The sequence below is a fragment of the Choloepus didactylus genome, chromosome 11, assembly GCF_015220235.1.
Source record: "Choloepus didactylus isolate mChoDid1 chromosome 11, mChoDid1.pri, whole genome shotgun sequence".
Classification (NCBI taxonomy): Eukaryota; Metazoa; Chordata; class Mammalia; order Pilosa; family Megalonychidae; genus Choloepus; species Choloepus didactylus.
Window position 1 is genome coordinate 46,809,815 of NC_051317.1, and position 25,394 is coordinate 46,835,208.

General features: G+C 36.6%; 1 pseudogene; it reads left to right on the forward strand.

The window, feature by feature from the left end:
* Positions 1-4,667: 4,667 nt before the first annotated feature.
* On the forward strand, positions 4,668-9,006 carry LOC119506004 (annotated as a pseudogene).
* The last annotated feature ends 16,388 nt before the right edge of the window (positions 9,007-25,394 follow it).

The window sequence follows — 25,394 nt, forward strand, 5'->3', positions numbered from 1 at the left end:
GGGCTTAGCATCCCCAAATATCTTTCTCTTTGCATCTCCAAGTGTCTCCAAGCATTTTGGTCTGTATTGGCTCTTGAGCTCTCTTAAGTATTCCAGTGAACTAATCAAGACCCACTTGAATGGGTGGGACCACACCTCCATGGAAATAATCTAATCAAAAGGTCTCACTATGGTTGTGTGGATTACTTCCTGTTCTAGTTTGCTAATGCTGCGGAATGCAAAACACCAGAGACAGATTGGCCTTTTTAAAAAGGGGGTTTACTTGGCTACACAGTTACAGTCTTAAGGCCATAAAGTGTCCAAGGTAACACATCAGTAATCGGGTACCTTCACTGGAGGATGGTCAATAGCGTCTGGAAAACCTCTGTTAGCTGGGAAGGCACATGGCTGGCGTCTGCTCCAAAGTTCTGGTTTCAAAATGGCTTCTTCCAGGACATTCCTCTCTAGCAAGCTTGCTCCTCTTCATAGACGTCACTCACAGCTGCACTCCTTTCAGTCTCTTTGAGTCAGCATGTTTTATATGGCTCCACTGACCAAGGCCCACCCCGAATGGGCGGGGCCACACCTTCATGGGAGTATCCCACCAGAGTCACCTCCCACAGCTGGGTGGGGCACATCTCCATGCAAACAACCTAATTCAAACCTTCCAACTTAATCCCCACTATTCTGTCTGCCCCACAAGATTGCATCAAAGAATATGGCTTTTTCTGGGGGACATAATACATTCAAACCGGCACACTTCCCCATGAAAACAACCTAATCAAAAGTTCCACCCAAATCAAAAGACTAGTTAAGTGTGCCCCCATAAGATTTCATTACAGGACATGGCTTTTGTGGGGGACATAATAAATTCAAACCAGCACATACACTTTAACCTCACCAACTAAAACAGTGTTAAGCAGAGAAGTGACCTTCAATAAACAAGTATATTTATGGAATAATTTCATGGGCTAATGATTTAATGAAGAAGAAAATCTATAAAAGCAGATTTTTTTTTTCTTTGCAAAGCAAAAATGTGTTTATTTGGGGTCTTAGAATTGCAATTTGAGGAACACAAATTCAGGTAGCAACCCAGATTGTGTCCTATCTTGGCCCTTCCAGGCAAGGGTTTTCAAAGACAAAGAAGATTATGAAGATTACATAAGTTGTTTGTGGTTGGTGGATATTTGGGGTTCTCCAAATATCCTTCAGATTAGATGGTTTATTGAATTCTTTATCTTATGGTCTGTTTATGGAGTCTGGATCTCCTTAGGGTTTCTTTTTTTTTTTTTTTTTTTGGTACTGCCAATTTTTATTTAATCATCTTTTATTGTGAAATATAAAATATATATAGAAAAGTGATAACTTTCAAAGTATGGTTTAATGAGTAGTAATGGAGCAAATTTCAAAGTATAGTGTGGATTATAGTTCTACAATCTCAGTTCATTCCTTCTAGCTCTTCTAATACACTTGAGATTAAAAAACATATCTATATAGTGATTCAGTAGTCATAATCCTTCATTAAATCCTATCTTGTCTGTTGCTACTTCTTCCTCTCATTTGATCACTGTCTCAGGGATATATAGGCAATGACCACTCTAACTTGTTCATATTTAAAAGCAGTTCCAACATTATGGGGAAGGGGGATGCAGCTGGTTGTTGTTCTTGAAAAGACTGGTGCCTCTTCTCTGGATTTTGGGACTTTTCTGGCATAGGAAAAATTTGGAGGTTTTAAATCTCTGAAAACTAAACTTAATGAGTGAAACTTTTTTAGAGTCTTGGGTAAAGACTTGGGTATTTGTTAGTGTTTGGGGGAATACTTTGGTTTGGAGTTTGGCATACTGTAGCGATTTGCAATATCTAGCTGAGGCTTGCATAAGACTAACCTCCATGATAGCCTCTGAAATCTCTTAGCCACTGAAACCTTATTTTGTAACATTTCCTTTCCCTCTTTTGATCAAGAAGGCATTCTCAATCCCATGATGCCAGGGCCAGGCTCATTCCTGGGAGTCATGTCCTACACTGCCAGGGAGATTCAAACCCCTGGAAGTCATGTTCCACATGGGGGGAGGGTAATGAATTTACTTGCAGGGTTGGGCTTAGAAAGAGAAAGGCCACATCTGAGCAACAAAAGAATTTCCCTAGAAGTGACTTTTAGGTATATTTATAGGTAGGCTTAGCCTCCCCATTACAGAAGTAAATTTCATATCCTTAGTTGTACAATCACCACTTTCAGTTTTAGACAATTATCCTAACCCAAAACACCCCATAACTTTTATCCAACCCCCCCCACATCCCCCCCCCCCAGTATTTGTGTAGTACTAGTATGGTATTCCTATTAAATAAAGTCCATGGTATGCAACAGGTAGTTTTTCCCATATACCACTCCATTCTTAACACTTTGTACAAATGTCATACCTTTGAAGTAGATCATGCAAAACTTATTTATTTGTAGTGCTAATCTGTGAGATACATGACTTTAAACCACCTCTTACAATCATGTTTGCCTTCAAAGCAACACTGATACTTATAATCCCATTAACAACTATCATGACTGCTGTTCATTCCCGTACTTTTAAGTTCAACCTTGTTAGCAAGTCTGTACATATTAGGCAATCACTCCACCTTCTCTAGCTTCTGTCTGTCTTTAGATCCCTTATATTCTACATTTTAAGACTCATTTTACATAATCTAGGGGGTCCATATAAGTGATATCATACAATATCTCTCCATTTGTGCCTGAATTATTTCACTCAGTGTTATGTCCTCAAGATTCATCCATGTTGTCACATGCTTCAGGACCTCATTCCTTCTTACTGCTGCATAATATTCCATTGTATGTATATATCACATTTTTTTATCCACTCCTCTGTTGAAGGACACTTAGATTATTTTCATCTTTTAGCAATTGTGAATAATGTCACTTTGAACATCAGTGTACAAATATCTGTTCATGTCACTGCTTTCAGATCTTCTGGGTATATACTGAGTAGTGGAATTGCCAGATCATAGGGCAACTTGATATTTATTATTCTGAGGAACCACCAAGCTGACTTCCACAATGGCTGTACCATTATATATTCCCAGCAGGAGTGAATAACTGTTCAAATTTCTCAACACTCACTCCAGCATTTGTAGTCTCCTGTTTCATTAATGGCAACCATTCCTATCAGTGTGAGATGATATATCATTGTGGTTTTGATTTGCATTTCCCTAATATCTCATGAAGATGAACATTTCTACATGTGCTTTTAAGCCGTTTGTATTCCCTCTTTGGAAAAATGTCTTTTCATATCTTTTTCCCATTTTGTAGTTGGGCTGTTTGTACTTCTGTCATTGAGCTATAAAATTTCTTTATATATGTTGGGTATCAGTCCCTTATAAGACACAGGGTTTCTAAATATTTTCTAACTTTGAATTGACTGCCTCTTCACCATTTTGACAAAGTCCTTTGAGGCATGGAAGCTTTTGATTTTGAGGAGATCCCATTTATCTATTTTCTCTTTCATTGTTTGTTCTTTGGGTATAAGGTCTAAGGAGCTACCTCTTAATACTTAGTCTTGAAAATGTCTCCCTATATAATCTTCTAGCAGTTGCATGGTATTGGCTCTTATATTCAGGTCTTTTATCCACTTTGAGTTAATTTTTGTATAGAGTGTGAGGTAGGGCTCATCTTTCATTCTTTTAGATATGGATATTCAGATCTACCAGCCTCATTTGTTGAAGAAACTATTCTGCCCCAGTTCAGTATATTTGGAGGCCTTGTCAAAAACCAATTGACCATAGATTTAGGGGTCAATTTCTGAACTGCCAATTAAACTCCATTGATCAGTATGTCTATCTTTGTGCTGGTGTCATGCTATTTTGACAACTGTGGCTTTATAATAATCTTTAAAGTCAGGAAGTGTAAGTCCTCCCACTTCATTCATCATTTTTAGGATATTTTTAGCAATTTGAGGATGCTTTCCCTTCCAAAATATTTAATAACTAGCTTTTCCATGTCTGCAAAGTAGGTTGTTTGAATTTTGATTGGAATTCCATTGAATCTGTAGATCAATCTGGGGATAATTAACATCTTAATGATGTATAGCATTTCTATCCATGAACAGAATGTCTTCCCACATATTTAGATCTTTGATTTCTTTTAGCAAAGTTGTGTAGTTTTCTGTGTAGAGTTCTTTTGTGTCCTTGATCAAGTTTATTCCTAGATACTTGATTCTTTTAGTTGTCATTGTGAATGGAATTTTTTTCTTGATTGACATTTCTGTTAGATTACTATTAGTGTATGGAAACATTACTGATCTTCATGCAATAGCATTGTATCCTATCACTTTGCTGAATTTGTTTATTAGCTCATGTAGTTCTGTCATTTTTTCCTCAGGATTTTCCAAATATAGTATCATGCCATCTGCAAATAATGAGAGTTTTACTTCTTCCTTTCCAATTTGGATGCCTTTATTTATTTATTTATTTATTTATTTATTTATTTATTTATTTTCTTGCCTAATTGACCTAGCTAGAACTTCTAGCACAATATTGAATAGCAGTGGTGACAGTGGGCATCCTTGTTTCAGACCCAATCCTAGGGGGAAGGCATCTCTCACCATTATGTATGATGCAGGCTGTGGGTTTTTCATATATGACCTTTATCTATTTGAGGAAGTTTCCCTTGATTCCTACCTTTCAACATGCTTTTGTCAGAAAAGTATGCTGAATTTTTTGAATGCTTTTTCAGCATCAATTGAGAAGATCATGTGAGTTTTCCCTTTTAATTTGTTGATGTGTTGTATTACATTGACTGATTTTCTTATGTTGAACCATCCATGAATGCCTGGAAAGAACTCCACTTGTTCATGGTGTTTAATTCTTTTAGTGTGCCTTTGGATTCAATTTGCAAGTATTTGGTTTAGAATTGTTGCATCTGTATTCATTAGGGAGATTTGCCTGTAGTTTTCCTTTCTTGTAGTATCTTTATCTGGTTTTGGTGTTAGAGTTATATTAGCTTAGTAAAGTGAGTTAGTGTTCCTTTTTCTTCTTTTTTTGTTTTCTTTTTTTTGAAGAGTTTAAGCAGGAATGCTGTTAGTTCTTTTTGGAATATTTGGTAAAATTCCCCTGTGAAGCCATCTGACCCTGAGCTTTTCTTTGTAGGAAAGGTTTTCATGACTGATTGAATTTCTTTACCTGTGATTGGTTTGTTGAGGTCTTTTACCTATTCTTGAGTCAGTCTAGGTGGTTCATGTGTTTCTGGGAAATTGTCCATTTCCTCTAAGTTTTCTAGTTTGTTGGTGTACGGTTGTTCATAGTATCCTCTTATAATTTTTTAAACATTTTTAGGGATTCATTTAATGAACCCCCTTTCATTTCTGTTTTTGTTTATTTTGATCTCTCTTTTTGACTTTGCCAGTCTAGTTAAGGATTTGTCAATCTTGTTGATCTTCTCAAAGAACCATTTTTTTTGTTTAATTTATTCTCTATTGTGTTTATTTTTTTGTTGTTGTTGTTCTCCAGATCATTGATTTCTGCTCTAATCTTCGTTATTTTGTTTCTTCTACGTACTTTAGGGTTAGTTCACTGCTCTTTCTCTAGCTTCTTCAGTTGTTCAATTAGGTCTTTGGTTTTTAGCTCTTTCTTCCTTTTTAAAGTATGCATTTAGAACTATAAATTTCTCTCTCAGCACTGTATTCACTGCATCCCATAGGATTTGATGTGTTATATTTCTGTTTTGATTCATCTCCAGATGTTTAGCAATTTCTCTTGCAATTTCTTCTTTGACTCACTGATTGTTTAAGAGTGTGTCATTCAACCTCCATATATTTGTGAAAGTTCTAGTTCTTTGGTGGTTATTGACTTACACTATATTCCATTATGGTCAGATATGTGCATTAATTAATTTCAATAATATTAAATTTATTGAGACATTTTTTGTGTCCCAGCATATGATCTGTCCTGGAGAAAATTCCATGAGTGCTAGGGAAGAATGTATATCCTGGTATTTTGGGGTGCAATAATCTATACATGTCCGTTAGGTCAAATTCATTTATCACATTGTTTAGGTTCTGAATTTCATTATGGTCCTCAGTCTAGTTTTTCTATCTATAGAAGAGAGTAGTGTATTGAAGCCTCCCAATATTGTTATAGAAATGTCTATTGTTCCATTCTGTTTTTCCAATGTTTGTCTAATGTACTTTTATGATTGGGTACATAAACATTTATGGTTGTTATTTCTTCTTAGTCAATTGTCCTTTTTGTTAATATATAATGCTCTTCTTTGTCTCTTATGACATCTTCATATTTAAAGTCTATTTTGTCTGATTTTAGTACCCCTGCTTTCTTTGGGTTACGCCTTGTGTAGACTATTTTTTTTCCCTATCCTTTCACCTTCAGTCTCTTGTCACTGGGTCTAAGATGAGTCTTTTGTAAACAACATATTAATGGATCATACTTTTTATCCATTCTGCCAGTTTGTATCTTTTAATAGGGGAGTCTGTATCTTTCAACACATATTCAAAGTTTTTTTGTAATGGCAGTTCTTGAAACAACCACCTTATACTTCAGTTTTTATTTGTCAGGACTATTTTTCCCTCTGTTTTCTTCTCTGTAAGTTATCCTTACTAATACTCTTCAATTTGGTGCCCTCCTCTCTTGTCTTTTTTTTTTTAAGGCAATTTTATTGAATATATTCACACACCACATAATCCATCCAAAGTATACAATCAGTGGCTCACAGTATCATCATATGGTTGTGCATTCATTGTCAGAATCAATTTTCAAACATTTTCATTACCCTAAAATAAAGAAAAACTAAAAAATTAAAAAAATTAAAAAGAACATGCAAACCATCCCATACCACCTTTACCCCCATATTATTTTTATGTTTTATGTCATTACTTTTTTAATCATCTACCCATACACTGGTTAAAGGGAATGTCATTCACCAGGTTTTCACTATCATATGGTCACATGATAAAAGCTACATAGTTATACAATTATTATCCAGAATCAAGTCTGCTGGATTGCCATTCAACAGATTCATGAATTTCCTATTAGACATTTTAATACACTAGAAAATAAAAAGGAATATCTATATAATACATAAGAATTACCTCCAAATTGACCTCTCAGCTCTATTTGAGGTCTCTCAGACACTGAAGCTTTATCTTGTTGCATTTCTTTTACCCCTTTTGGTCAAGATAGCATTCTCAATCCCACAATGCCAGGGCCAGGCTCATACCTGGGATTCCTATCCCTCATTGGTAGGAAGACTTACAAATTTGGGAGTCATGTCTCCCATAGGGGGGAAGGTAGTTATTTTATATGCAGAGTTGGCTGAGAGAAAGAGGCCACATCTGAGCAACAAAAGAGATTCTCTGGGGATGACACTTAGGCATAATTGTTAGTAGGTTTAGCTTTACTTTTGCAGAAATAGGTTTAATAAGGGAAAGCCCCGAGATCAAGGGCTTGTCTCATTAAATTGGGATTGCCTAACGCTTGTGGGAATATCAGGGATTCCCAAAGTAAGGAGGATTAATATTTCTAAAATTTTCCCCATTCCCTCAAGGGGAGTTTGCAAATACTCTTTTTTTTTTTTTTTTCTGCCCAAAGTACTCTGGGGTGCATTAGGTTATCATGTTAATCTGTAAAGACCCCAAGACCAAAACACAAATAAGTAGGAACAGAGGTGGAGCCAGTTATGAAAAATGTGAATTCCCCAAATGAGGAGGGCAATGCTGGTGTTGAGTTGGACAAGTGCTGCAAAAGGCAGGGAAGGAAGAAGGGGAGGACCAAGAGGACCAGGAGGGGAAGAAGAAGAGCTGTTTTCAGTGCACTACCTGCAAGAAAGCATTTCTATATGAGAAAAGCTTCCTGAAACACATCCAGCAGCGCCATAACATTGCTGCTGAGGTGGTCTACCCCTGCGACACCTTCGCCAACTGCTGCATCCTTGAGGACCATGTGCACAGCAGTGAGTGCCACTTCCCATATGAGTTGTGAGGAAAGAAGTTCAAGAGGAAGAAGGACGTGAAGCAGCACATGCAGCAGGTGCACAAGGGGGGCGGGGAGCGGCACCGCTGCCAGCAATGCAGCAAGGGCCTGGGTTCCAAAACAGTGCTGCAGCTGCACGAGTGCACACACACCGTGTACTAGCCCTACGCTGCACTGAATGAGAGGTCAGGTACTCGCAGCCCTCCACCCTCAACACCCACATGAGAATTCATTCAGGGGGAAAAACTTTGTTTGTAATGAATGTGATACAAGATTCATTCGGAACCACATGCTCATTTATCATAAAAGGAGTCATACAGGTGAAAAACCTTTTATGTGTGAAACATGTGGCAAAAGTATTGCTTCTTAAGAATATTTAAAACATCACAATAGAATACATACCGGATCCAAACCCTTTAAATGTGAAGTTTGTTTCAGGACTTTTGCCCAACGGAATTCACTTTACCAGCATATTAAAATCCACACAGGGGAACGTCCCTACTGTTGCGACTGTTGAGTTCACCCGGCTCAACGCTCTCCAGCGCGACCATTGAATACACACGGGTAAAGTCATTCATGTAATGCATGTGGACCGACCTTCAATAAGTCCACTCTCTGGCGGCACACCTCAATACATGATAAGAATACTCCATGGCAGTCCTTCCTTATTATTGTAAATGACTCACCCAAGAACGGCAAAGGGCCCAAGACCAATCAGGCTGATGAAGAGTATACCCCACCTAGACTTCTGGATAAATTGCTGTCCTTAGCAGAAAATGGCCCTTTTCACCACCTGGCCCCAGTTCAAGTCAGCATACCAGCCACGTAAGAGAATCACCCTGCAGATGTGGTCTGCAAGTCGGAAGGCTCTGTGGTACTCCAGGATACTTTGCTTGCCACCCCCATCAGCGACCTTAGTGAACTGACTCGACAGACAGATTCAGCACCGCCCCCCGCCCCCCGCCCCAACTTCACTCTCTGACCAACATGGAGAAAAAGGTTGGAGTTACGTGCCAATCAGGTCCCGTTCCTGCCAGTCTTTGAGTGTGTTGCACCCATGTTCAAGGTGATGCCAGTGACTGTGAAAAGGAATTGTCCATGGGCAAAGAAGATTTGGGCAAGATGGTTTCCATAGCTTTTCTTGAATGTCTGCTAACTTGCATGTCTTTATCACAGCATTTTTAAGGCATTCCCTAAAAAATCCTGATGTGCATGATCTTAGCCACTCTTTTATCAACAAATGAGGCAGTTAACATAACCTCACCCAGTTGTGGGGTGGGTTGTATTAATTTATCTTTCTAATGCTTATCTTAATCTCTGTGAAGTTTGGCCACTGCTTGAGATAAATGTAGAGTACAGAGCACTGGTCTAGCTTGTGAACTTGCTGCTACTGGACCCCCTGTTCTTTCACCCTGCCTTATCTCTCTGTGTAAGTTTACTTCCCTGATACTTTTAAGGTAGTTTTCTACCACATCTGAGTCAAGGCTGAAATGAAACTAGGGCCATGTATTTCCAGGATTTTCCCTGCCAAATTGAAGCAAATGAGTCTGCTTGGAGGACCCTCAAATATGACTGAAGAAATGGGTTACTGCATTCCTTTTTTCTACTAGTTTTAGGCACTAAAAAAAGGAATGGCAATTTCAAGGCATGCAAAACAGCTCAGGATAATCTACTCCCAGTACATATGCAGCTAGATTTGTCATCAAGACAAACTTTGAAATAAGATGTGGCAATCTGGCTTCATTCCTAAAAATCTAATCAAGTAAGGCAATCCTACCAAAGACTGTAAAAGCTAAAGTGTGTGTGTGTGTGTGTGTGTGTGTGTGTACATATTTTTTGCAAAGAGGTGTGAAATATTAAGTAAGAGACTTTAGAGACACTTGAAAGCTGTGTAGTTTTATCAAAATGACGTGATTATGGTAGATTTTAAAGTAGAGTATTAGTCATTTTGCCAGGTTTTTCTGATTTAATTTCTGTGATTTTCAGAGACATAGACTTTCTCATTTCCACATATAAAGATTGAGACAGGCCAATAATTGCCATATATTTGTTTCTCTGGAACATGTATGAATATGACAGAAAAGACTGCTCATCTTTGTGCCTTAAGAGTGACTGTAAGGAATCAGTAAATTTGTCTCTAATGCACCTTTGACTGTCTCCTACTCAAAATGAATTGCATTGAAAAAATAATTCTACTGTATTTGATAAGCTTAATTCTTGGTTTCAATAACTTCGATATTTTGCCACATGCTTGGGAAGCACTTTCATTTACTTGTAACTCTTAAACATAATTTTAAAAAAAGAAAGCCTGAAAGGAGTAAAGTTATTTTGCTCACTAGTTGCTCTTGTTTCCTACATTCTAATTTATTAAACTTGCTATGAAAACAGAAAATGAAAAAAAATAATAACTAGATCTCATTCCCAATTCTAAGTTCCATGCAACCATGTTGTTTAAATAAACTAACCTTACAGGTTATATTAGAAAGTGTGCTACAGAGAAAATGAATTTTGTAGCAAATAAACATTTCTTAAATAACAGTAAGTCTCATGAATAGATGTGACTGCTGTAAGAGCTTACACTCTACAAACCTTTACAATAACCCTCATTGAACACTCTGCACTCTTGCATTGTTGATTGCTCAATCTCTGTCCACATTCTATCCCCTGGTACCTATGCTTTCAAATTCAATTCTCAGCAATTGCTCAATATAGTAATTTTATATGACTGATGCTTTACAATATATGTCCTTTCCTTGTTGGCTTATTTCACACAACATAATGTCCTCAAGGTTCATTCACCTAGTTGCATGCATCACAATTTCATTCCTTCTTGCAGCCTTTCAATATTCTGTTGTATGTGTACACCAGTTTGCCCTTCCATTCACCTGTCAATGTGCACTTAGGCCACCTCTATTCTTTGTAAATTGTGAATATTGCTATCATAAGAACCAGTGTGCAAATGTCTATTCATGGCCCTGCTTTCAGTTCTTCCAAACATATACCAAATAATGGGGTTTCAGGATCATATAGCAACACCGTATTTAGCCTCCTGTGGAATCAACACACTGCCCTCCAGAGGGGCTGCACCTTTTACTTCCCTACCAACAGTGAATATGTATATCTCTCTCTCAACATCTTCTCCAGCAACTGTATCTTTCTATTTATTTTTTTAAACAGTTTTATTTGCACACCATGCAATCTATCCTGAGTGAACAATCAGTAGCTCCTGATATAATCACCTTATTGTGCATTCACCACCACAATCTATATAAGAACAACTCCATTTCTTCTGCAAATAAAGAAAAGGACCAGAAGAGAAAAAAAAAAAGGTAAAAGAATGAAGAAAAAATAAAATAAAATAAAATGAAAAAGGAGAAATGATGACAACAAGACTCCTATACCCCTCCCTTATATACCCCTCTGCTGACATTAGCTGTGGTGTATTGTCTTTGTTACCATTAATGGAAGAATATTACAGTGTTAACTACAGACCCGAGTTTCATTGATTGTATTTTTTTCATATACCAACCTTGAAATGTTGACATTCACTTGTTCTCCCTCATGTAAAAACTTTCTTATTTTTCTACTTTTAATCACCACCATCATTGTTCACTCTAGTTTTTGCTGGTATGTAATCCCAGTTTTATCCTGTGTCTTTCCTTAATGTATCTCACATGCCCCTAGCCTTCCTCTTTCAACCATACTCAGCTTTGTTCGTTATATTTACAATATTGTGCTATCAAAACAGAGTATAGTGCTATCCATTTATGGATCTTTACAACCAATCCTGTTGAACATTCTGTACTCCTTCAGCATCAAATGCCCAATATCTACCTTCCTTCTACATCCTGATAGCCTGTGTTCTTAATGTGAACTTTCAGAAATTGCTCATTGCAGTTAGATCATATCAGTGAGACCATACATTATTTGACCTTTTGTTTCTGTCTAGGTTTACTCAACATAATGTCCTCAAGGTTCATCCACATTTTTATACACATCATGACTTTTTTCTTCCAGCTGCATAATATTCCATTGTATGTAATATACAACAGTTTGTTTATCCTCTCATTTGTTGATGGACATTTGGGCTGTTTTCATGTCCTGGCAATCATGAATAATATCACAATAAACATCAGTTTATAAATGTCCATTTGCATCCTAGCTGTTCTAGTTTGCTAATGCTGCAGAATGCAAAACACCAGAGATGGATAGGCTTTTATAAAACAGGGGTTTATTTGGCTATACAGTTACAGTCTTAAGGCCACAAAACGTCCAAGGTAACACCTCAGCAATCAGGTACCTTCACCGGAGGATGGCCAATGGCGTCCGGAAAACCTCTGCCAGCTAGGAAGGCAGCTGGCGTCTGCTCCAAAGCTCTGGCCTCAAAACGGCTTTCTCCCAGTACGTTCCTTTCCAGCAAGCTTGCTTGTCTTCAAAATGTCACTCACAGCTGCACTCTCTTTCCTCTTTGAGTCAGCTCATTTATATAGCTCCACCGATCAAGGCCCACCCCGAATGGGTGGGGCCACGCCTCCATGGGAACATCTCATCAAAATTATCTCCCACAGCTGGGTGGGGCACACTCCAAGCAAATCTAACCAACACCAAAACTTCTGCTCCACACGAGACTACAAAGATAATGGCATTTGGGGGACACAATACACTCAAACTGGCACACTAGCCTTCAATTTCTCTGAGTAATGGGATTGCTGGATCATACAGCAAATCTATATTTAGCTTCCTGAGGGACTGCCAACTACCTTCCAGAGTAGTTGCACCATTCTGCAGTCCCATCAACAGTGAATAAGTATACCTCTTTCTTCACATCCTCTCTAGCACTTGTAGTTTTCTGGTTTTTTTGTTTTGTTTGGTTTGGTTTGGTTCTATAATTGCCATTCTAGTAGGTGTGAGATGATATCTTGTTATGGTTTTGATTTTAATTTCCATAATAGCTAGTGATTTTGAGTAGCTTTTCATATGTTTTTGAGGCATTTGTATTTTCTCTTCAGAAAATTGCCTGTCCATGACTTTTGCCCATTTTTTAAATTGAAGTATCTTTTCATTGTTGTGTTGTAGGATCTCTTTATATAGCCTGGATGAAACCAATATCTGATATAGATTTTATATGTAATATGTAGTGATACTATCCCCCATTGTGTAGGCTGCCTTCTGACTTTCCTGACAAAATCCTTTGCTGCATAAGTTTTCAATTTGAGGAGGTCCCATTTATCTATTTCTTCTTTCATTGCTTTGGGTGAAAGGTCTAGGAAACCACCTCATCACAAAATCTTTAAGATAGTTCCCTACATTTTATTCTAAAAGTTTTATGGTCTTAGCTTTAATGTTTAGGTGTTTGATCCATTTTGAGTTAAATTTTGTATAAGGTGTGAGATAGAGGTCCTGTTCCATTTTTCTGGATGTGAATATCCAGTTCTCCAAACACTATGAAACAGCTGCTCTGTCCCAGTTGAGTCAACTTGATCCCTTTATTGAAGATCAATTATCCATAGATGAGAGGGTCTATTTTGAACACTTTATTTGATTCCATTGGTTAGTATACCTATCTCTTTGCCAGTACCACGTTGTTTTGACCATTGTAGCTTTGTAATATGCTTTAAAGTCAGATAGTGTGAGACATCCAACTTCATTTTTTTTTTTTCTCAAGATATTTTTAGCTATTCGGGGCATGCTGCCTTTCCAAATAAATTTAGTTATTGGTTTTTCAATTTCTTCAAAGTAAGTTGTTGGGATTTTAATTGTTATTGCATTGAATCTATAAATCAATTTGAGTAGAACTGACATCATACAATATTTAGCCTTCTAATCCATGTACACATTATGTGCTTCCATTTGTTTAGATCTTCCTTGATTCCTTTTAGCAATTTTATTTAGTTTTCTGTGTTTAGGTCTTTTATGCCCTTGGTTAAATTTATTACTAAATATTTGATTCTTTTGTTCGCTATTGTAAACGGGATTTTTTTCTTGATTTCCTCCACAAACTTCTTAGTAGTTTATAAAAAGACTACTGATTTTTGTGCATTGATTTCATATCCTCCACTTTGCTGTGCTCATTTATTAGCTCTACCAGCTTTACTGTAGATTTTTTGGGACGTTCTACATATAAAATCATGTCGTCTGCAAAGTTTGAAAGTTTTATTTCTTCCTTTGCAATATGGATGCCTTTTATTTATTTTTCTTGCCTAATCAGCTAGAACTTCCAGCACGATGTTTCAGTCTTTCTCCAATGTGTATGATGTTAGCTGTGGGTTTTTCATATACTCTTTTTGTCATGTTGAGGAAGTTTCCTGAAGTGTTTTCATCAAGAAAGGATGCTGAAAATTGTCAAATGCCTTTTATGTATCAATTAAGAAGATCATGTGTTTTTTCTCTTTTAATTTATTAATGTAGTGTATTATATTAATTGATTTTTTTGTATGAACTATCCGTGCATACTTGCAATAAAACACTCTTGGTCAGGGTGCATAATTTTTTAATACGCTGCTGGATTCATTTTGCAAGTTCTTTGTTCAGGATTTTTGCATCTATATTCATTAAAGGGATTGGTCTATAATTTTATTTGCTTGTAGTTTCTTTGTCTCACATTGGTATTAGTATGATGTTTGCATCATAGAAAGCATTAGGTAGCTTTCCCACCTCTTCAGTTTGTTTTTGAAGAGTTTGAGCAACATTGGTACTAATTCTTTCTTGAATGCTTTGTAGAATTCACATGTGAGAGCATCAGGTCCTAGACTTTTTTTCTTTTATTTTATTTATTTTTTCTTTTTGTGGGGGAAGTTTCTTGATGACTTGTTCAAACTCTTTACATGTGATTGGTTTGTTGAGGTTGTCTATTTCTTTTCAAGTCAATGTGGGATGTTCATGCTTTTCTACAAAGTTATCCATTTCATCTAAGTTTTCTAGTTTGTTAGCATATAGTTGTTCATAGTATCTTCTCATTATCTCTTTTATTTTTGTGGGTCAGTAGTTACATGTCCCTCCCATTTCTGTTTTTATTTCATTGCATCCTCTCTTTCTTTCTTTGTCAGACTGGCTAAGGGCATATCTATTTTATTGATTTTCTCAAACAACCAACTCCTGGTTTTCTTTCTTCTCTCTATTGTTTTCATATTCTCAATTTCATTTATTTCTGCTCTAATTTTTGTGATTTCTTTTGTTCTGTTTGCTTTGGGGTTATTTTGCTGTTCTTTCTCAATTTCCTCCAGGTGTGTACTTAAGTCCTCGATTTTTTCTCTTTTTTTTTTTTTCACATAGGCTTTTAAAGCAGTAAGCTTCCCTCTCAGCACCAACTTTTCTGCATCCCAGAAGTTTTCATACGTTGTGTACTCATATTCACTTGCCTCAAGATATTTACTGATTTCTCTTATAATTTCTTCCTTGACCCATAAGTTGTTTAAAGGTTTATTGTTCAGCATCCATATATTTGTGAATTTCCCTGCCTTTCACTGATTATTATTTCTAACTTCATTCTATTATTATCTGAGAGAGTGTTTGTATTATTTTGAGCTTGTTCAATTTATTGAGACTTGCTTTGTGACACAATAGGTGGTCAATCCTGAAGAATTATCCATGTGCACTTCAGAAATTACTATCTGAGAGAGTGTTTTTTATGATTTTGAACTTGTTTAATTTATTGAGATTGCTTTGTGACACAACATGTGTGTTCTATCCTGGAGAATTACCCATGTGCACTTGAGAAAAATGTACATCCTTCAGCTGTTGGGTGCAAATTTCTGATAATGTTAAGTCTAGTTCATTTATCATTTTATTCAAAATCTGTTCCATCTAGATATTCTATACATTGAGGAGAGTGGTGTATTGAAGACTCCAAGTGCTGTTGCAGAAGAGTCTACATCTCCCTTCTGTTTGTCAGTGTTTGCTTCATGCATTTTTGGGCATTCTGGCTCAGTGCACAGATATTTATGATTTTTATGTCTTCTTGATGGATTTTATTAATACATAGTGTCCTTCTCTGTCCTTTTAGTTGTTTTACATTTGAAGTCTACTTTGTCTGATATTAGTGTGGCTAGCCCCACTCTTTTCTGGTCATTCTTTGTATGAAATATCTTTTTCTAACCTTTCATTTTCAACCTGTTTTTTCCCTTGTGTCTTAAGTGAGTCTATTGTAGAAAGCACATAAATGGATCCTGTTTTTTTAAGCCCTCTGCCAGTCTATGTCTTTTGATTGGGGAGTTTAATCCATTAATAGTTAATGTGATTACTGTAAAGGCATTACTTCTTCAACCATTTTTTTCCTTTTGGATTTTATATGCCATATCTTATATTTCTTACTTTCTTTTTACCCTTTTATTTACACTTACTGGCAACCATAATTTCTACACTCTTTTCCAAACCTCTCTTTCCTGTCTTTTCCTCTCTCTGAATAGTGGTCCCTTTAGTATTTCTTATAGAGCAGTTCTCCTGCTCACAAACTCTCTCAGTGTCTGCTTAGTGGTAAATATTTTAAACTCTCCCTCATTTTTGAAGTACAGTTTTGCCAGATATAGAATCTTTGGTTGGCAGTTTTTCTCTTTCATTATATTGAATATATCCTACCACTGCCTTCTTGCTTCTATAGTTTCTACTGAGAGATCCACACTTAGTTTCATAAAGCCTCCATTGTGTGCTATGAATCCATTTTCTCTTGCTGCTTTCAGAATTATCTTTGTCTTTGACATTTGACAATCTGATTAGTGAGTATCTTGGAGTAAGTCTATCTGGATCAATTCTGTTGGGGTACACTGTGCTTCTTGGACCTGTAATTTTATTTTATGTCCTTCGTAAGAGTTGGGAAATTTAAATTGATTATTCTTTCTATTATTCTTTCTGCCCCCTTAAACTTATCTCTTCTTCCGGGACACCTGTAGCATGTATATTGGTGTTCTTGTTGTCATTCCTTTCTCTGAAACCATGCTCATATTTTTCCATTCTTTTCCCCATTTGTTCTTTCATGTGTAGGAGCTAGTGTACTCTAGCTCACTGATCCTTTCTTCTGCCTCTTCGAGTCTGCTGTTTTATGTCTCTACTGTGTTTTCATCTCTTCTATTGTACCCTTCATTCCCATGAGTTCTGTCATTTGTTTTTTTAAACTTGTGAGTTCTTCTGTATGGACATCCTGTGTCTTCTTTATAGCCTCCATTTCTTTGCCACAGTTTCTTTCAGCTCATTGATTTGATATGGAATATTTGTTTGAACGTCATTAATTAGTTGATTCAACTCCTGAATCTCAGTTGAAGTGTTAGTTTGTTCCAATGACTGGACCATATCTTCATGATTCCTGTGTGACTTGTGATTTTTTGCTATTTAGGCATCTGCTTATTCTGATTAGTTTATTTGAAAATGCATATGATTTCTTCTTATGCATTTGCTTTTCTTGATAAGATTATTTTGGGAGATGCAAGTCTATTTATACATCTGTTTAACACTTAGTAGAACCACAATTTGCCAGCATGTACTTTTCCTGACTTCCCAGCAGATGGTGCTCTAGATCCACCTTTGCTCTCAAGCCCACTTTTCACTGACTGCAGCTCCATGCTGGGCAGGGTCTAAATCAGGTGGCAGTCCAATCAGTGCAGCAGTTCTCCTTGTGACCTGGAGACCACCAGCCTGGGGGTGGGGGGTGGGAACTGTGATATTCAGCATGGAATCTGATTAAGGGCACAGAAAGTTTGAGTGTTTCAATCTTGGGCTGTGGGTCTGCAAGCTTCACCTTCCCCAGCCCTCAGCCAGTTCAGAAGTGCACTGCTTGTCAGTCCATAAGATCCCTGCCTGCTGTGTGCCTGCTGGTTTCTTGGGTGGGGGAGGGGCTCCTGGTGCTTTCATGTAGCATTTTCCCTTATCTCCACCTCTCTACTGTGCATGCCGTGGGCCTCCATGGAGAAGGGATACAGGCAGAACACAGACTGTCTCTCTTGCCTGCTAATTGTTGGATTGGCTATGTTCAGCTGTGTGGTCCCTCTCCTCCCTAGGGGCAGGACCCCCAGTACCCTCCAAAGCCAGACCCCTGTAGCAGCCAACTTCAGGGCTGAGGTGTAGGCATAGCACACTACAATAAGGTCTCTGTGTGTGGCCAACACAAGTCTGCTGGTTCCTGAGTTTCCTCATGGGAGCTCCCAGCTGTGGGACTAAGAACGGTTATCTCCCCAACTAATTGCTGAGATGGGACTGTGGAGATCCTTCCTCTTCTGCTCCAGCATGCACAACAGCTGCCAGCCCTGGAGGCAGGCATAACTGAATAAATTCACTCCATCCTATCAGTTGTAATTTCTCCACTTTTTCATCCAGATCCCCCCTATATATTGTAGAGGTCCTTCTCTGGCCACTGGCACCCTGGAACTGATGTCTTGGCTGTTTTCTGCCTTTTCTCTAGTTCTTACATGGGGAAAAAGTTTCACTGCTTCTCCAATTCTACCTTCTTCCTGGAAATGACTCAGCAGAAAATATTTTTCAAAGAATTTTTCAGCTCCAAATTTTTTAAGCACATTGTATTCAAAAACTTAGAAAAACATGCAGATTTATTTTATTTGTTTTCCATCATTCCTTCTCTCAAACCACAGTTTTAAACGGGTTTCTCAGGGAATCTGGGATGAAGGTGGCACATAAATCTCATCCTTGTTGCATTCAGAACATGTCCACACTTGCCAACTTTAAACTTTGGTTTCCTAAAATATTCCATTGAAATTTGTATCTTGCTAATATAAATAAAAGAGTTAATATTGAAGTTTGAGTTTCTATCTATCTACATATCTCATTTCTCAATTTATTGTTTTTTGTTGTTCAAGATAGCTTTTGTTTGCTTTTTATGGAATAAACTCTTTAATATTAAAATGACATATTTTTGACATTTTTTGCATACTTCTGTAGATCCCTTATAAAAAAATAAACATTTATTTGTTGCTAGCATCTGTTTTAATGTTTCCTTTCATTTGTGATATTCAGATTATTCATGGAAAGCTCATATGTTGTTTTTACTTTAACCAAGGACACGATAAGATATTTCCAAATTTTTAAGTCAGTTTTATTGAGAGATATACACATACCATAGTATCCATCCAATGTGTTTAATCAACTGCTTTTGTATAGCCACAGTTATGAATTCACCACCACAATCAATTTTAGAATATTTTCATTCTTCCAAAGAAAAGGACTATATACCTTAGCAGTCACCTTTCTTCTTTATATCTTTCCCCAGCCCTACATAACCACTAACATGAATCTCTCTATATAACTTCATTTATATTTGCATTTTACATAAATTTAATCTTAATATGTAGTACTTTGTGCCTGGTTTCTTTCACTTAGCATAACTTTTTAAAATTATTATTATTATTTTTAATGAAACATTTTAGGTTTACAGAAAAGTCATGTAAAAAAATACAGTGTTCCCTTATACCACCCTATCATTGACACTTTGCATTGATGTAGTACCTTTGTTACATTAATGAAAGAATGTAAAAATATTAGTTAACTATAGACAATAGTTTACATTAGGTGTATTTTTCCCATCTACTGCCTTATTATTGACACCTTGTAATAATGCCATACATTTGTTATAACTCATGGAAGACTATTCTTACATTCATACTATTAACCACAGTCTATCATCCACAAAGTTCACTGTGTTATACAGTCCCATGTTTTATCTTCTAACATTCATTCTAACATATATGCCCCCAAATTCCCATTTCAACCACATTCCCATGCATAATTCATGCTGTTAATTACATTCACAATACTGTGCTAGTACCACCAGTGTACATTTCCAAACATTTCCAACCATCCTAAACAGTAATTATGCACAAATTAAGTATCAGATTCCCTTAACTAACCCTTCCCTCTTTATTCCTTGGCAAACATATTCTAGATTTTGATTCTATGAGTTTGCTTATTATAATTAGTTCATATCACTGAGATTATATTATATTTATCCTTTTGTTTCTGGCTTATTTCACTTAACATAATGTCCTCAAGTTTCATCCATCAAGTTGTTGCATGCATCAGGACTTCATCCCTCATTATAGCTGAATAATATTCCATTGTATGTATATACCACATTTTGTTTACCCATTCATCGGCTAAAGGACATTTGAGTTGCTTCCATCTTTTGGCAATTGTAAATAATGCCACTATGAACACTGGCATACATATATATCCCTGAGTATCTGCATTCCCTTCTTCTGAGTACATACCTAGCAGCAGGATTGCCAGATCATAAAGCAATCCTATACTTAGCTTTCTGAGGAACTGCAAAACTGTCTTCCACAGTGACTGTACCATTTTACATTGCCACCAGCAGACAATAACTATTCCTATTCCCCTACATTCTCTCTAACACTTGTAGTTTTCTTTTTGTATATAATATTGACCATTCTAGTGGGTGTGAAACGATATCTCATTGGAGTTTTGATTTGCATTTCCCTAATAGCTCATAATGTTGAGCATCTTTTCATATGCTTTTTAGTCATTTGTATTTACTCTTTGAAAAATGTCTATTGAACTCTTTTGCCCATTTTTTAAATTGAGTTGTTCGTGTTTTTATTGTTGAGTTGAAGGATTTTTAATACATTTAGATATTAAACTATAATAGGATATGGGTTTCCAAATGTTTTCTCCAATTAAGCAGTTTGCCTTTTAACATTCTTGTGCTGTTGGATTCAATTTGCAAGTGTTTTGTTGAGGATTTTTGCATTTATATACATTAAAGAAATTGTTCTGTATTCTTTTCTTTTAGCATTGTTATCTGGCTTTGGTACTAGGGTGATGTTGGCTTCACAAAACAAATTAGTTAGTGGCCCCTTCTCTTTAAGTTTTTGGAATAGTCTGAGCATCATTTTTAATAATTCTTCTTGGAATGATTGACAGAATTCCCCTGTGAAGTCATCTGGTACTGGGCTTTTCTTTCTTGTTGTATGCCTGTAATGTATTTTTAATCTCTTCTGTCGTGCCTTTCATTCCAATAAATTCTTTCATTTTTCTGTGCATACTTTCAAATTCTTCTATATGCTCACTCAGTGCCTTCTTAATCCTTTATCTCTTTAAGCATATTTTCCTTCATTTCCTTGAATTGATTTATGAGATTGTTTGAACATTCTTGATTAGTTGTTCCAAATTTAGGTCTCTTCCAAAATTTTAATTTGTTTTATTGACTAGGCCATACCTTCCTGTTTCTTAGTATGGTTTTTAATTTTTTGCTGATGTCTAGGCATCTAATTATCTTGATGAGTTTTCTCTGAAGGTTAGTTTCTCCTTCTTGACTTTGTGTTGAGCCTTTTCTTTGACATTTGTTTCAACTTGTTGTAGACCTTTAACATTTCCCAATTTGACTAAACAGATTTTTTAAGCTCTTCTTCATCTGATTCTTACCCTGGGTATGTGGTACAATTTTTAAAATTGCAGTATTTGTGTAATTGTTTCACCCCCAGGGAAAGCTTCCTGTCCACTGTTCCTTCTCTGTGCATCTTGGTCTTTTCTGTTTGTTTGTTTGTTTGTTTGTTTTACCTCTAGAATTTTAAAAAATATTTCTCTTCTTTAATTGTCTCTAGCTATTTTTGCCTGTAGAACACAGTCTGGGCAAAAACAGAGACAGGAATCCACCAAGGGGGAACAAACCAGTTCCATAGAGCCCTGGGCAGGAGAAATGCCAAGAAGCCTTTTTGAAAGCCCCCCAAAGCTGCACTTTCCTGGTCTGCCCAGCAGATGGCATGCTTCAGGAAACTCTTCCCCACAGCCCTGCATAGACCCTGCTTCTTTGAATCTCCACTAACTTTGCCCTTGTTGACGTGAGCTTGAAACAATGGTGTAGCTGTCCCTGTCCAGGGCAGGCAGAAAAAGCAGCTCAGAGCTAGGAACAGGCAATCTAAACTCTGTTGCAGAGCCATGATCTGTCTACCACCTTGTAACTGTCCCCACACACCCCCATTCTTTGAGAAGAGGGCTTCTTTGTCTTTCTGCCTCTAGGAACCAGCAGGTAATGGACCCCAGGTGGCTAGCCTCAAAAGTGGGGGGCGGGGTGGGGGGTGGAGATAGACACTGGTAGTCACTGCTGAGTGATTTACTCATGGTTTTTACTGCAGTATCTCAGCCTCTTCACCCCACTCTTCCCTGGATGCTGTGTAATCCTCCCCTGCCTTCTGTAGCCCCAGAACAGTTGTTTCCAACAGTTTGTTCCTGTTTTTGGAGGAGGAGTGAGTACTGCAGCCCCTACTCCACCATCTGCCCTGGAAGTCCAAATTTTGTTTTAACCTCCAGGCATAATTTATATAATTCCCTTAATACTGTTCTCTGTACAAGGGTGAATTCAAGTTTTTCATCAGATTTATATATGAAGTATACATTGTTATGCCTTTGTCAGGCCAATTCCTCTACATTCATCTTAAATGTAAGTCTTTTTCAGGCCTCAGTCACCTGCTTCCTTATATTTCAAACTGTTATTGTATCCCAAGTTGCTCCCTTCCCCTCTCATCCATACCAGCTTTTTTCCAACATTTCCTATAAGCTGAAAAATGCACCCTATACTTCTATTCTTTTTGGGTTTTTTCCTGAGTTATAGAACTACACTTCCAACTGCCTATATACATCTCAATTTGAATGTCTCATGAAGACAGAAATTTCAGCATGTCTTAAGTTTAACACATCATTTAATAGGTAGATATTCACTTCCTTCCACTTTGGATGTCTTATATTTCCTAACACAAAATGATGTAAGTCATACTAAGCCCTTATTGTACATTTACTATGAACAAGTAAATATATATAAAGTCCTATATGAAGAACTTAATTAATATGTATCAATCTGTTCATTTGCCCTACTTTCAGATATGGTCTGGTTTAAACAGTCATCATTTCTTACACTTTTTACTGAACTATCAAACCTCCTGACTTGAACTTCTCCCTGAATCAGAATCTCCAATCCATTTTCAAAATTCTGAAACCTGGTATTTCTAAGTCACAGTGTCACAGTAACTTTCCTACAGGAAATTAGATTCCCCTGGATATAGTTGATCTTTCTAAATTGACTCTAGAAGCCTGCCTCTCCCATCGATATATTCAATTTCTTAACCTCACAGAACTATATCTTTGCCATGTTCTTCCACTATAAGAAATGACTTAATGCTCTCCTAAGGCCATATTCTCATATGCCTCTTGACCTCTGCAAATGGCAACCTGTTTTCTGACATTTCTTTAAATTTACCTATAACAAGCTCTCCCTCCTGGAAATATTTTCTAATTCTTTCTCATGGCTTAATTTAATCCTTATTTTTATTCTATATATCAATACCAATTATCCCAATTTTAGAATTTGTCTCAAGATTATAATTTGTACTTACTTTGTTTTCTCTCCCACTACATGGAGGATGAGTAATATGCTTTAGATTCCTAGCTTCCAACATTTATCACAGGCTTGCAATGTATCATAATCCTAATAATGAGCATAATAATTGAATAAATAAAATGTTAAATAAAATTGCATGTAAATGATATTAGCAACTAGTTAGTAACTTTATGTGGCAATATTTTTTTTCTTAAAGTGAGATAAAATATAAAGCATGTCAGACACATCTTAGAATTTATATTTAATCTCTCTCTAAGAGTTATATATTAATATTAACTATATTTTAATCTCTCTTTAACATAATAGAGAATATATTTAATTATCTATTAGAATATAATAGGTCCATGACTCCCCATACACAAGCTCACCTCTTCAAAGATAAAGCAACAAAATTATATCCAGTATTTAGGTAGTGAGTTTTGATTCAAAAATTATAAAGACTTATAATTTTACTTTGTGGAAGTTAAAAAAAATAAACAAAGCTAGGTGTTTGTTTCTATATTGAATTTGTCTCATTAGAAAGAACTGTGTCAATAGAATTCGATTTATATATTCTCTTTTTGCATAATAGAAAGAAGTATGTCATTGAGACTGAAGCTTGCAGCCTCTACTAATGATATGAGACATGGGAGTCAGGTAGCCATGAGACCTGATGAAGAAACATAACATGGTTAACAAATTTAAAAAACTTGGGACATACCTGAACTAATGTTGTAACAGCTGAAACTGTGTTCATCAGATATGATGATGACTGACACCCAGCATTACTTTTCTGATTTTTATTGGCATACGGAAGAAAGTAGATCATCTGTGATATGGGGAAGCTTAGAAGGAAAAAACATTTTATATATGAGGAGCAAGGTGTGAGAATTTGGAATGGTCATGATATAAATAAATTCATTTTTTTTTTCATTTTTATCCAATCACTTGTGGATAAGTTCTCTCTTCAGTTGAGGCATGATAAAGGCTAAAGAATAAATGGAAACACCATGAATTTTTATTCAATAACTGCAAACTACAAAGCAAAACAGTTAGTCATCCCTAAAGATTAACTGTCTTTGATATATTCAATACATGAAAATATTTGCAATATAAATTGAAAGCTTCCTATAATGCAGAGCCATTCCTGGAGTTTTCAACATTCTTTGGGTATAATACTTGCACTTAAACTGTTTTTACTAAGTATTATATAAAGTTTAGTTTGCAAACAGATTTCTGCTTTTTAAAAAGAACTCGCATTGCTGCTTTCTCCCTCCCACAATCACTAGCTTGAAGATGCCACAGTTGCTGCCTAATATGAGAACATAATGTTAAAAGAAAAAAGTATATATATTGCAAACAAAATCAGTAGAGAGAACTCATTTGGTCCCATTGTGTGAGTTTGCAATTGGCCTCTCAGAGTGGAAGAAGAGAGATCCCAGGGATGAGGAAGAAAGGCAGGTATGTTCAGTAGTGTCTTTTATTTTCTCCATGTTGTGTTCCTACTACGTCACTTTTTCCAAGTAGAAACTGGGCAGCAATAGCCCCTGTGGAGTGCTGAAGGATGACAGCAGCAGGCTCAAGAGACTTGGCATGCTTGGGAGCCAGGTAAGAGGGGAAGGACCATTGATCTGTTCATTGATATTTTCTCCTTCTTAATGCTAGGATACTGCAGTTCAGGAAGAACTTTGGGAAAAGAGAAGCTCCTTTAGCAGAAGTACAGAGAAAGTATAACCTGCTAGGGGTAGCTGTGATAAACAGGATGTGGTTAAGCCCAATTGTAACGTCAGAGTTTCTAAACCTAGGCTAACTCCCATAAAAACATTCAGTGAACTCCTCTAGAGGTACCTTAACTGGGTCCAGAATTCTAATCCTTTCACATAGCCAGCTGAGGGAGTGTATAGTCCCAGAGAAACGTGAGTTCAATCATTAGAAACATCAAGCAACACAACCGACCTAAAGGAAACAGCAAACTAAACAGATAAAACAAAATTGTGTACCTGATAGAATAAGAATTAAACATAAATATCTCTATATTCTCAAAGTGTTTAGAATAATTAGAAAGAAGAATTAGGAAATCCAAAATATGAAACAAAAGAAAGTC